Below are 14,385 nucleotides of genomic sequence, written 5' to 3'. Positions count from 1 at the left end.
ACTTCAAAAATAATAATAGGACTTCCCTGGTGGTGCAGTGGTTAAGAATCTGCCTGCCAATGCAGGGGACATGGGTTTGATCCCTGGTCTGGGAAGATCCCATGTGCTGTGGAGCAACTAAGCCCCCATGCCACAACTACTGAGCCTGCTCTCTAGAGCTAGCGCACAATAACTACTGAGCCCACGCGCCACAACTACTAAAGCCTGCATGCCCTAGAGCCCGTATGCTGCAACTACCGAGCCCGTATGCTGCAACTCCCAAGCCCATGGGCCTCAACTACTGAAGCTCGTGTGCTCTAGGGCCCATGTGCCACAACTACTGAGCCCGTGTGCTGCAACTGTTGAAGCCCATGCACCTAGAGCCTGTGCTCCACAACAAAAGAAGCCACAGCAATGAGAAGCCCACACACCACAACGAAGAGTAGCCCCTGCTCACTGCAACTAGAGAAAGCCTATGTGCAGCAACAAAGACCCAATGCAGACCCAATGCAGCCAAAAATTTTTTTAAAAATAATAATAAAACATGAAAAATATAGCCTATCAGGCAATAGTGAATATAAATAGAGTGGTAAAAAAATTATACATTTAATCCAAAAGAAAGTAAGAAAAGAGAAAAAACAAATAAAGGGATGAGACAAATATAAAAAAGTAGCAAGATGACCAATTTAAATTCAACCATAGGGCTTCCCTGGTGGCACAGTGGTTGAGAGTCCACCTGCCAATGCAGGGGACACGGGTTCATGCCCCAGTCCAGGAAGATCCCACATGCCGCGGAGCGACTAGGCCCATGAGCCATGGCTGCTGAGCCTGCGCGTCCGGAGCCTGTGCTCTGCAACAGGAGAGGCCACAACAGTGAGAAGCCCACGTACAGCAAAAAAAAAAGAAAAAAACATATATATGTAAATTCAACCATAATGGTAACACATGTAATAGTCTATACTCCAAAGACAGATACTCTAAGGTTAAAAAACAAAACTATGTGTGATCTCCAAAAAATCTACTTTAAATGTGCTGACAAAGATATGTAAGAATAAAAAGATGGAAATAGATATACCATGAAAAGAGTAAACAAAATAAAGAGTAGCTTCATTAACTTTTAAGAGAAGATGGACTTCAGAAGAAGAATTATTAATATGGGTAAAGAAGATTATTTCATACAGATAGAGGTCCATTTACCACAAAAGCATAACAATCCTAAATGTGTACATATACAAAAACAAAGTTAACAGGCCTCATAAACTAGGCAGATCAACTATTTTAGCTGGAAATTTTAGCATTCCTTTCTTAATAATTTATAGAACAAGTAAACAGATACTAAATAAGGATATTATTCACCAACTTGACCTAATTGACATAAAAATGTCCACCCACACCAGCAGAATAAACCATTCTTTTCAAGTGCACATGGAACATACACCAAGATAGACCATATGCTAAGTCATAGAATAAGCCTCAACAATTTTTTTGTTTTTGTTTTTTGGCTGCACTGGGTCTTCACTGTGGTGCATGGGCTTCTCATTGCTGTGGCTTCTCTTGTTGCAGAGCACAGGCTCTAGGCACATGGGCTTCAGTAGTTGTGGCTCGTGGGCTCTAGAACACAGGCTCAGTAGTCGTGGCGCACGGGCTTAGTTGCTCCGCGGCATGTGGGATCTTCCTGGACTAGGGCTTGAGCCCATGTCCCCTGCCTTGGCAGGTGGATTCTTAACCACAGTGCCACCGGGGAAGCCCAACAAATTTTAAAAGGATTGAAATCATACAAAGTTTATCCTTTGCTTAACAACAGAATTTAGTAAGAAATCAACAACAGAAGAATATCTGGAAAATCTTCAAACATTTGGAAATTAAACAGCATATGTCTAAATAACACATGGGTCAAAGAAGAAAGTACAAGGAGGATTAAGAATATTTTGAACTAAACAAGAATACAAATACCAGCAAAATTTGTGAGGTATAGCTTAAAAAAATGAATTAAACTTCCATCTTAAAATGTTAGGAAAGAAAAAAATGCAAATTAAATCCAAAAATCAGAAGCAGAAAATAATAAACATAAAAGTAGAAATCAATGAAATGAAAAACAACAGCAAAATAACAACATGAATGAAACCCAGAGTTGAGTCTTTGAAAAAAAAATACACAATGGAATTGATAAACCTTTAACTAGACTTATTCAGAAAAAAAGAGAGAAGACACAAATTACCACTTCAGGAATGAAATAGAAGCATCACTACAGACACTATAGGCTTTAAAAGGATAAAAATAATATGAGCAATATTACTCCAATTACTTTAATAACTTAAATGATATTTTTTTGTCACAATATTACTTTGGTTGTATTGAAGAGTGTCCTTATTTTTAGTATATACATGCAGAAATATTGGAAGGGCAACTCACTTTCAAATGATTAAACACAATTTTGATGGTTGGTGAATTGAAATTTTGAATCTCAGTGGCTGGTGTACAAATGTTCATTGTGTTCTTCCTTTCCCTTTTCTGTGTACTCGAACATGTTCGTACTATGAAATTGGGAAAAAGAAATCCAGCACAAACTCTTGTCAGCAGAGAGGTTCTCACTCCAGATTCTTCACTTGAAATAGGCTGATGGTGGGAAGGACAGTGTCCTCACCGTTTTTCCCACAGGGCGGTGTTGTGACCTTCCCTCTGTGTCAGGATGAAGCTTCTTGGTGGGGATGCTGGTGGGCTGTGGAACCTCCTATAAGACAAACATAGAGAAGAAGAACCTAGATCACTGGGTGACCAGTCTTGCCCTTTCACCAACAGCAAGAGTCAAGAAAAATATTTAGTAGCTTAATCTAGAGGTTTAGCTACTAACAACAACTTGGGAAATGCCCAGGGGACTCAGTCTTGGGCCTTGTTCTGTAAACAGAGGCTTGACATACTTAATTTGTCCCAGAGGTTGGAAAAGGAGGCCTTGACTCACACAGACATGAAACTTAGCCTAATTAAATACTAATTACTCATAAGAGCTTTGTTTACCTAAACTTCCCATAAACCAAGTTTGGTATGAAATGAGAGCAGGCATAAAGGAGCAGAATCACTGCTCGGAAAATGACATCGAGTCCTTTTTTCAGAAATGATGTTGCTAATTGCACAAGAATCAACAATACACGAGTTGATAAATCCCACACTTAGGGGCGGTGAACAGCTTTCCTACATTCCTAAGGAGCTGTATGTTTGGAATGGGTAAAATGAAAGGAAGAATAGTTGGCCATCTGAAGCCACTTTGGATGAAAGAAGCAGAATTCTCCGTGTTTCTATATATCGCTGTAATGAGAGAATCTGTCAAGGACATGAATGATTGCATGCTTACGACTTTAGTAAGATATCAGGAAAAGAGGCCTGGTAATGTGAGTTTCCCCTTGGCCTTGGGTGCTGGCTGATGTTTGGGCATCCAGCCACCCTCTCTGTCTGAGTGGAGACCTGAGAGGGAGCCAGAGGGAGGAACAGCATTAAAACTTCCTTGCGGGACGAAAACAAACCACTTGCTACTTAATTTTTTATAGTCCATTTGTTCAAGAAATGGAGCGTCTCAATCACGAATGCTGTTATAGACACTAGATACAGTGGAGAAAAAGACAAAATTAATTGCTGTTTTTATGCAGCTTATCACTAAGAAAGAGACAAGCGAACCGATTAAAAAATGGGCAAAGGTTCTGAGCCGGTGCTTTACAGTAGAGCAGGGTCCGCAGATGAAGGCCCCTCAGGCCAAATCCCACCCCCCAGCCTGGTTTATAAATAGTTTTATTGGAAGAAAGCCACACCCGTTCACTCCCATGTGGTCAAGGGCTGCTTTTCTCTACAGCAGCGGGGCTGATGAGTTGGGGCAGAGACTGTGTGGCCTGTAAACCGAAGATGTTTACTATCAGCCCCTTTCAGAAAAATCTGCAGATCCAAGAGCCCACTAAGCATATGAAAAGGTGCAGAAGGTTATTAGCCAAGAGGAACATGCAAACCGAACCCATAGTTAACTACCTCGTGCATCTATTAGAATGGCTAAAATTCCAGACTGACCAGTGTGACAATGGTGGGACAGCTAGGGCTCTCAGACATCTGTGGCTGAAGTGCAGAGTGATACCACCTTGGAAACTGTTCTGCTGTATCCCCTACAGGTAAACACACGTGTTTCCATGACCAGAGGTTCCTGGGTGTGTGTAACTCAGGTGAGATGGGGGCTCGGGCCACCAACAGACACTCGTGAGAATGTCCATAATCATCTTCATGTATAATAGTCCCAAACATGAACTAACCCAAATGGTCATCAGTTGTAAGACAAGTTGAATCAACTGTGCTATATTCACATAATGGGACGGTACACAGTAAACAAACAAACAGTTGTTCCAGGCGAGGACACATCACAGACACAGTGTCGAGTGAAAAAAGATCCCAGCACGTGTACTGTGTGAATCCACCTGCAGGAAGTCCAGTGACACGTCGGGACAGAAGCCACCTCCAGCTTGGGGATTCTTGATGGGGGTTGCTATTGACCAGGGGGCCTGCTGGGGCCTGGAAAGTTCTGCATATTGCTCGGGGAGGTGTCCCATGCTGGAGACGTATGTTAAAGGTCCCTGAATGGTACCCCGAACATTCAAGCACCTGCAGTGCAAGTGTGGTATCTCAATAAAAAAGAAGAAGATTAAAGAAAAGAAAGACTGGGAATCCTTTTGGACTTGAATCTTAATACCAGCAGTGGCCACTGCAGAGTGAAGTAGGAATGCAAGGATTCTTCAATATACACAAATCAACCAATGTGATACACCATATTAACAAACTGAAGGAGAAAAACCATATGATTATCTCAATAGATGCAGAGAAAGCTTTTGACAAAATTCACCACCCATTTATGATAAAAACCCTGCAGAAAGTAGGCACAGAGTGAACTTTTCTCAACATAATAAAGGCCATATATGATAAACCCACAGCCAACATCATCCTCAATGGTGGAGTTTTAACTAGAATTCACACTGTAATACCTTTTAAGCTTTGCCCTAAAAAGAACGAACTTTTCAGAATGTACTAAAGTCTTCTGTAGTAACCTGTTTCTCTCCCTCCACCCCCCGTCCCCACCAAAGCTGAGGACACTAGCTACGGCCCTGGCCTGATCCCTGACGTAGATGTGTTTTGAGGTGACATCTGTGGGGTGTGTGTGTGACTCATACTGAGGGGACCAAGGACCGAGGCTTATGCCAGTCCTGCCCTGGTGGCCATGGAGGCCAGTCTTATTCACTGGAAGGCAGATGTACTGGAGGTGTCACCTCCCCAGGGTCAGCTGGTCCCATCGTGGGTCCAGGAGGAGAACACAAGGGCCATGGTCTTTCTAGGTGAACCCAAGTCCCACCTTAATAGAGCAAATACCGAGGACCCCCATCACACCTCTGGCAGGAAAGCATCCCTGCCCCATGATGCATAGGACTCCAGTGGATACAGGATCACAGGTGTGAAGGAAGGAAAGCTAAGGCAGCACCTTTTGGTCTGAAAGCAGGTGAATGTTTCATATTAGGTATTGGGATGATGTCTGCTGCTCTCAGACTGTCCCTGGGAAAGACTCAATGGTCTCCCACGGGTTGGGATTTTGGGTCTGACTGGATCATCCGGTAGTGGAGGGTGGAGTCACATCGGAAATGTCCTGGTACCTCCCTCATCACTGCACACGCATGTGAAACGCTGCTTAGCTGAAGTGCTCACGTAACAGGGCTTGAGGATAGGCAGGTCCATGAACGCCTTTTCCTGGTAGGTTTGACTTAAAGCCACCTCTTCACTCACCCCCAGTGAAGGGGAGGAGCTACACAGAAAGAGAGTCAGTGAGACAGACCGTGAACACGTTCCAACAAGGGAACCTTTATGAGGACATGATGAGGTCACAGATGTGGCAGGACTGCCTCTCCCCACTTTTCCTTCCTGTCCATCCTGGGGCAGAGACGGGCCTCCCAGGAGCCGAGCACAGCAAACAGAACAGAACTTGTCTTCATGGAGCAGTTGCAAGATTACACGCAGGTGCAAACTATGAACTCAAGGTCATTGGTTGAGTTCATGATGAATCTGTGTCAATCCCAGGACGTTCCCTAGAAGATTACTTTAAAAATATCTAAGGTGTGTGTGTGTGTGTGTGTGTGTGTGTGCACGTGTGCGTGCACGTGTGTGTTATTTTTCTGTATTGTTTTACTCTTTCCTTAAAAGTATAAGGAGTAGGGCTTCCCTGGTGGCACAGTGGTTGAGAGTCCGCCTGCCGATGCAGGGGACGCGGGTTCGTGCCCCGGTAGGGAAGATCCCATATGCCGCAGAGCGGCTGGGCCCGTGAGCCATGGCCGCTGAGCCTGCGCGTCCGGAGCCTGTGCTCCGCAACGGGAGAGGCCACAACAGTGAGAGGCCCGCGTACCGCAAAAAAAAAAAAAAAAAAAAAAAAAAAAAAAAAAAGCATAAGGAGTAGATATCAGACACATTTTTCATTCTATCCTAGGTTCAGGCCAGTTGAATCCCAGCTTAGAGGCTTTGCAAGGCCTCCATTTTGAAGTATCATGAGGCACCGTATTCATTTCCTGTGGCTGCTATAACAAATGACCACGAGGGTGGGAGGGAGGGAGACGCAAGAGGGAAGAGATATGGTGAGATATGTATAGCTGATTCACTTTGTTATACAGCAGAAACTAACACACCGTTGTAAAGCAATTATACTCCAATAAAGATGTTAAACAAAAACCACAAAATAACAACAACAACAAAAAAACAAATGACCACAAACAGGGGTGCTTAAAACAACAGAAATTTATTATCGCCCCGATCTGGAGACCAGAAGTCTGTATCAAAGTGTCGGCAGGGTTGGTTCTTTCTGGAGGCCCTGAGGGAGGAATTGGTCCAGATCCCTCTCCCAGCATCTGGGTCTCTGCATCTGTCTTCACGTGGTTTCTTCCCTGTGAGTCTGTGTCTGTTTTCCATAAGAACACCAGTTACACAGGATTAGGGGCCCACCCTAACCCAGTATGACCTCATCTTGACTAATGACATCTTCAAGGACCCTATTTCCAATAAGGTCACCTTCTGAGGTTGGACATGAATTTAGGGAGATGCTGTTCAACCCAGCACAGCCATCAAATGTGTCTATCAGTCACCTCACACTGCAGATGGGTGGAAAGACCTACCTGTGACCACATCCTGAAGACAACCTCAGGAAAAGCATTCTGGAAGAAAAAGTGTTTCATGAGCACGGGTGGGGAGGGCAAGGGCTGGCGAGCAGGTTGCCATGGTGATTGTGTCTCACATCTACCATGGTTCCCCCAGTTCTCAGGGAGTCCTGCCCTCCCTCCATGGATCATTCACAGTCCACACACCCCGCACACAGGGGTCTGTGCATGGTCAGCAGCCTTTCCTCCTCCCTTGATAGTCTGGGGTCCAGGGGTGATGGAGCTGTAGAGCAGCTTGTAGCTCTGGGAGGGGGTAGGAAAAGGCTCCTTCCAGGAGGGTGGCTGCCTGGGTGAGCCCCGGGTGAGGGTGCAGATTTGTCGCCCTAGCAATGGGTAGAGGACCCTCTGGGCCTAACTCAAAATACGGTAGTTCACACGGGGGGTTAGCCTTTAGTGGTAAGGCAAGAGTTCTGGGTGGAGTTTTATGCCAATTGATGGCAAATCCTCCAGGATTTAGTATCCTCACCATTATGTTATGAACCTGGGAACTGGATGGGGGGTTTGCATCTCATAGGTCGTTCTCTAGCAGGGTATGTGGCTGGAGTGATGTAGTCTGTGTTTTGGGGGCGTCAAGGGAACTCCTTCAAGTCTCAAATTCCACAAACACTGTTCCCTATACCTTTTTGTCTCAGGAATTAGTTAAAATGGCTTGGCATTAACTTTGCCCAGGAGGAAAAAAAAAAAAAATATATATATATATATATATATACATATATATTTATCTGCAGCCTGTTTTTAATAAATCTTAATAGATGGGGTAGGAGCTGCCTTATTGTCTCCTCCCACTCAGAGAGTCCAATGGCGGGGAAAGATTTTATTTCAGCTTAAAGATTCTGTGTGATGCCTGAAATGAGATATTTAGAAGGCATGTGATATAGACCTGCCCATTAGTTCTAATCTTACAACTACTCGAATCTCCCAGGTTTTGTTCATCCTGACCTCATGATTCAGACTTGAAATTTCACCAGCAGTGGGAACAGCAGAGACTATTCAAATAGAAAACCAGCCCCAAACTGGCCATCATTGACACTCATTGACCAAATTGCATCAGTGAGTATTTGCCAAGGTTGAGGTCAGATGTTGGTGTGGGATGAAATGGCAGAAAAACTGTGTTTGTGGATGATGTGAGAGCTCCATGGATCTGTCTGATTAGGTGCCTTGTCTTCCGGCATTGCTGATAACTTCTAGGGGTCTTAGGATGGGGGTTCCAATCAGGACCAGCTTCTGCCTCTTCCTCAGGTCTGGTTTCGAAGGTCGTAACCCTCAGTCAGAAATCCAGAGAGCACTTCACCACCACCACTGTTGGGGACAGAATACCTGGGTCTCGCCCCTTGTGGCCTCTCCTCCCCTAGGAGAGTGGCAGCCCCTCCCCAGAAGCTTCCCTGGCAGGAAGCTGCTCCCTATACACACAGGAGTGGGAGGCCCCAGCCCCAGCCCTGCTCCCTGGAGGAACTGCTGTGGGTCTGATGAGTCATTGGTGAAGGCTGAGCCATTGTGGTCCCTGCTGTCTTCCCTGGGAAGTTTGGAAGCCGGGCCAAACAATCCCCTTCCCTGAGGGTCCACAAGGAGAGTGCAACAGCCTTGGACAGAGGGTGACTCCAGAGGGAGGATGCCTTGTAAACTCAGAAACAGGGATGCTTGTCACTGCTCCTATACTTGTAAAGCACGAGCCCAGGTGTGACCAACTGCACCTTTGAGCTCTCTCACCTTGTCCATTCTGATGGATGTTGTGACTCTGAACAGAGTGTTCTATTTAAGACAGAGTTTGCTATTGGCAGAATGATTATAAAAATATAACCAATAGGATTCTTTCACATGCAACTGATAGAAACTCAGCTCTGTCTGGCTTAAACCTCAAAGGGGACTCAATGGCTCAGGGCATTTAAGAGAGGAGGATATGGGAATTCAGGAACAGCTGGATCCAGAGCCCAGCTCTCAGGACTCTGGCTCTGTCTTTTGGCTTCACTGCTTTCTCTCAAAGCTTAGTTCTCAAATAGGAGATCTCCAAAAGGGAGGAGATGACCCATGATGCCCCAGGATTACAGGATTCTTGGTGCTCATGGTTTCAAACTGAGAGAAGTTCCCTCTTTCTTAACACCTGTACTAATCTGTAAAAGGGGGCTGGGCCCGGGCCTGCAGGGGTCACATGTCCACCCTGTACTTCAGGGCTGGAGGTCATTCCCACTTGGAGGAGGGCAGCTCCCAGAAAGCAGGGAAGGAGGCAGAGTTGCGGGGCACCCAGCATCAGGCTTCCACTACCGGTGCTCCGAGACCAGCCTCCCCGAGGGGATGTGCTCCCTGGCACCTAGTGAGAGTTGGGAGACAGCAATCAGCAGACGCTGGATGTGACAAAGAGCCTCTAAAAACCCCTGCTTGCTGACCATCTCACAATTCTGAAAACCTGAGAATGTCACCTAAATAACAGGAGAAAGGGCTGCAAGTCCCTCTGCCCTGTCCTGGGTGACAGGCGCCATGGTGAGTCCAGAGCTTTCTCCAGGCTGTGCCAGCAGACTGGTGCACTTGACATTTAAACCATATTCCAGCCCCGGGTTCCTTTGAGAGACTATAGCATCTCTGAACTGAATATCCAGGTAAACCAAGAGAAAGATTGGGAGAAGATCCCGTCTTCTGAAACGCCTGTTTCTTAGGAGAAGCACAGGGAAGGAGCAGACCAGTCCTCCTCTGTGACTCTGCACCTTCCATGGGGTCCCAGCTCAGAACCTGGGGTGAGTTCTTTCCAATATCCCCACCCTTCTGACCCCCACTTGGTGATCACGGAAAAACCCAGGGAGGGACATGACTTTTCAGGGTCCATAAATGAACTTGGATGGGCAAAAAAACCCACAACATTTTAATTTTCACTAGCTTCCAACTAAAATGTAGCATTTTCTTCATTAATTGAATGGAGGCAACACATTACAGCAGCATTAGCAGTACCTGTGATTTTGTCACCAATAGAAATCACAGATATTTCATACCTCATTAATGCTGTTGTGAAATCTCGAAACACCGCTTCTGCTCATAACTGCTTTGAAATTGCAGTAGTTATTAGACCTGCCACTGATCTTATTCTACAGCATGTTAATAAAAAGCACATAGATCACTTTTCCACAACTATATTTCAATATGCATTTCAATGTACAGTAACTGGTTTCATTTGTCATCCTCTGAATTTTATGTTATGCGTTTAAAAATATGATTCTGAGAAGGGGCCCATGGTCTTTACCAGTCTGCCACTGGGAGCCACAGTACGTCCTATGTGCTGGCACCATGCTGTGAGTTTTACAAGTGTTATTAAGAGAATCCCCACAGCTACACTATGAGGTAGGTGTGAAGAATTCCCCCATTTAACAGACGAAAAGATTGAGGCTCACAGAGTGGATAAATTCCCCCAGGACTCAGAGTCAGTAAGTGGCAGAGTTGGAATTCAAATCTAGGGGAGCCTACCTCACCTTCTTGACTCAGAGGTGACGGTCAAGCTCTGGTCCAGGGAGGGGGCAGGTGTCAGACGTGTTCCCAAAGCCAGTGCATCCTCCAACCAGGTTCACAGGAAGGTATGAACAGAGCAGGTGCCTGTGGGCACAGGCGGGGCCTTAGGAGGCACACCCTTGAGGGAGGACAGGTGAGAACAAGAGAACCTGCCTCGGGCTATATTTGGGGACCCTTGATTTTTCCCCAAACACTCCTTGCAGGGTTCCCCAAATTTTCCTATCTGTGATATCTGACCTATACTTAGATAGCTGATTTTAGGTATTTTTTTCAAAAGGAGTCATCAGAAAATTTTAAACAATAAAGAGGAGGTGCAATGTTTTAGGCTGGTAATAATATTATCAGTTTCTGATCAGTGAGAGAGGTGATATTTTCACTCTTCCACAAAGATCTCTCCATCCCTGTTGATGACAGAGAACTTGACCCATTTCTTTCTTATTCTTTAAACTGGAAAATCCCAGTTCATAGTTAAAGCTCATGATGGACAGTGAATAAATAATGGCTCAGAGAGGATTTAAGTTCAAAATGAACCCCAAAACTAGGGAGCGATTTCTCAACGAAGAAGATTCTGCTTCCCTGAAAGATCATGGGAGCATGCTGACTTTTCTCCCCTCCCCTCCACTCCCCTGTCCTTCCTGATGGTTCCTGGCAGGTCCTCAGCTGTCCAGCAGGTCTCTCCCCACCCCGAAGCTCCTCTCCCTGAATCACACATCATCAGGGTTTACTTGAAATGATTATTGAACATAGCTTAGAAACGGAAACCAACCAAGGAGAGATGAGTAAAATATCCAGCTCCCCTGCTTTCTCAGTGGGAAACACTGAATGCAGCCCCTTTTCCCTGTAATTTCATGAGCATATTTGCAGGTGCTCCCGGGTGGGGAGAACTTCTCCATGTGTCTCCAAGTGCCTGGCGCCCATCACATGCTCAGTCTGGGTGGGGTTGGGATGGATGTCAGGCAGGTGACCTGGATTGAGGTGGGAAGAGGAGGTGAGGAAGGGAAGGAGTGATGGAGGTGGGAAAGGGGAGGAAAGAGGCAGGAGGGGAGGCGGGAAGCATCTGGAGACAAAGAGGGAGCCAGGGGATCAGAGAAGGGAAGGGGCGGAGACGCTGCTCTTCACAGACTCGGGTTCACATCCTGCTCTGGCCTCACCAGCTACTGAATCTGACCTGTTTCTCACCTGGAGACCCTGCACAGACCTCATAGGATCGGCGTGAAGGTGGTCCCCTCTGCGTGTAGACAGGGAAGTGGGCGCCCAGACGGTGGACACGCAGGTGATGTGGGCCTAAGGTCATCTGTCACCTTGAGTTGCTGCTCACCTGGGCTTCGAGGACAGAACCTTCTCCAGTGTCTGATCTCTGTCTGTGTGTTGCCATGGGAACCCTCTCCCCGTCCTCTACCTGCTCTTCACTCTGAACCCATCCTGGCCCTTCGGGATCAGATGCCCGCAGCCGCCACCAGCCAGGAGCTGTGGCACCAGAGATGGTGGCATGGTCCCCAGAGCACCTGGGACAACCCAGCTGCAGGTCAGCACTTTTCCTCCCTGAAGCTCTCAACACAGGATCCTGAGCCCCCTTGTCACCTGTTGGCCCCAGTCCCACAGGAGCCAAACTGGGGGTGTCGGTACTCAGGATCCTATCGTTTCACCTCGTTCCATGAGCGTTCTCATTTTTAGAGCGACCCGAACATCACCAGGGGAGCCCAGACTTTCCGCACTTGTCTCCCTATTCCTGAGCTCAAGGCGGCGTGAAAGGTGGGTTTATCATTTCATTGGCAGCATCGTCCTTACTAAAAACCCCACCCCCTCCACCTCCTGCCATCGTTTCCTGGCTTCCTCACCGTCACAGCTTAGAGACAATAAATAACTTATCCAAACAATCTTTGGCATCGTTCAGCCCTGAAACCAGGCCACGCCATAATCCAGGTGGGAGTGGCCAGTAAAATTACTACCTCGGTCCCCTGTTCTTAATAACTATCTTTTCTGTGTATAAGATTTAGATGTCTTGTCCCTATATACACAAATTGCACGTGTGATTTTTATTTTTCCTTTTTTAACTAAAACTTTTTTCTCTTTATTTTTACATTTTCCTTAGGTACTGAAATAACAAATAAATTGTCTTACACCCCCATTGTAGTCTTTGTGTGTGTGTGCATATGTGATTTGCCAATAGAAAATTTTTATTTTCACTTCATAAAACTGAAAAATGTCTAAACAACAAACAATACTTTAAACAAAATGACAAAGGTTGAAAATATAATAAAACAAAAAATGAGGGCTTCCCTGGTGGCACAGTGGTTGAGAGTCCGCCTGCCAATGCAGGGGACACGGGTTCATGCCCCGGTCCGGGAAGATCCCACATGCCGCGGAGCAGGTGGGCCCGTGAGCCATGGCCGCTGAGCCTACGCATCTGGAGCCTGTGCTCCGCAATGGGAGAGGCCACAACAGTGAGAGGACAGCGTACCACAAACAAACAAACAAAAAAAAAGAGTGCAAGATGTCAACTCCTCTAAATTATTCAATGAATTTAGACCATTTCATAAAAAATTATGACATTTCAGTGGTAGTGTATTCAAGGGTTTCTTTGTTTGTTTGTTTGCATTGTGTTTTAAAACCCATCTAATTTCTTGGGGGCAAATTTTAGATACCTGTACAGATTTCTAATAACAGTTCGTAGCATACAGAAATGGTCTTTATTATTTCAAACATCTCTCTCTATGTTAAACTTCAATGATGGCTTAAGGAATAGTGACTTTTGATTTAAATTAAAATACATTATTTATACTATCATGTTCTAGATGGTGCAAGACATACAAATAAATTATTCATAAGAATTGTATTAAGGGCTTCCTTGGTGGCGCAGTGGTTGAGAGTCCGCCTGCCGATGCAGGGGACATGGGTTCGGGCCCCTGTCCGGGAAGATCCCACATGCCGCAGAGCAGCTGGGCCCGGGAGCCATGGCCCCTGAACCTGCGCATCCGGAGCCTGTGCTCCACAACAGGAGAGGCCACAACAGTGAGAGAGGCCCGCGTACTGGAAAAAAAAAAAAAAAGAATTGTATTAAATAAAACTTTATTTGAAAAATCTTACAAATTATAATGCATTATCTGTATGAATAAAAAATAATGTAATAGAAGCTAAACTAAAAAGATAATCAAAATTACTCTAAAAACGGAAAACACATGCAGATGTTTTGCCCTGGTTGTGAGTGTCCAGACCCTGCTGCTGTGAGCTGAGTCAAACCTGCAAGTGACCCCAGGTCCCTGGGCCCTCGTGGCGTGATCTTCCTCCTTCCGGGGAGGTGGTGCCTGATGACCCAGGGGATCCCCTGACCCTTCTGGGCCTCTGTGGACTGTGGGTAGAGCAGCAGGGGCACAAGGGCCCCTTGGGAACGGCTGGATGTTGGACTCGACCTTGGCCAGTACCTGCCTGTTGAGGTCACTCTCTTGCCTTGGCTCCTTGAGCTTTCTCTCCATCTCCACCACCCAGCTTTCTTGAGCTTTGTTCTCATGGAGGCAGGTCTCCTGGTGATAGTAGGAAGTGCTTCTCTCCAATTCTTTGCCCATGTCTTTGGCTGTCTTCTTGGAGAGGTTGAGGCTCTGATTATGGAGTTCATGGCTCTATACACGTTGAAAAGTTTCTTCCATCCTAAGCAGCGTGCTTCCTCCTTAAACAATTTTTTGTGAAGTTGCATCACATAGTCGTC

The sequence above is a fragment of the Neophocaena asiaeorientalis genome, unplaced genomic scaffold (genome assembly GCF_003031525.2).
Source record: "Neophocaena asiaeorientalis asiaeorientalis breed wild unplaced genomic scaffold, Neophocaena_asiaeorientalis_V1.1 scaffold45, whole genome shotgun sequence".
NCBI classification, from domain to species: Eukaryota; Metazoa; Chordata; class Mammalia; order Artiodactyla; family Phocoenidae; genus Neophocaena; species Neophocaena asiaeorientalis.
This window is presented reverse-complemented; position numbering follows the sequence as displayed.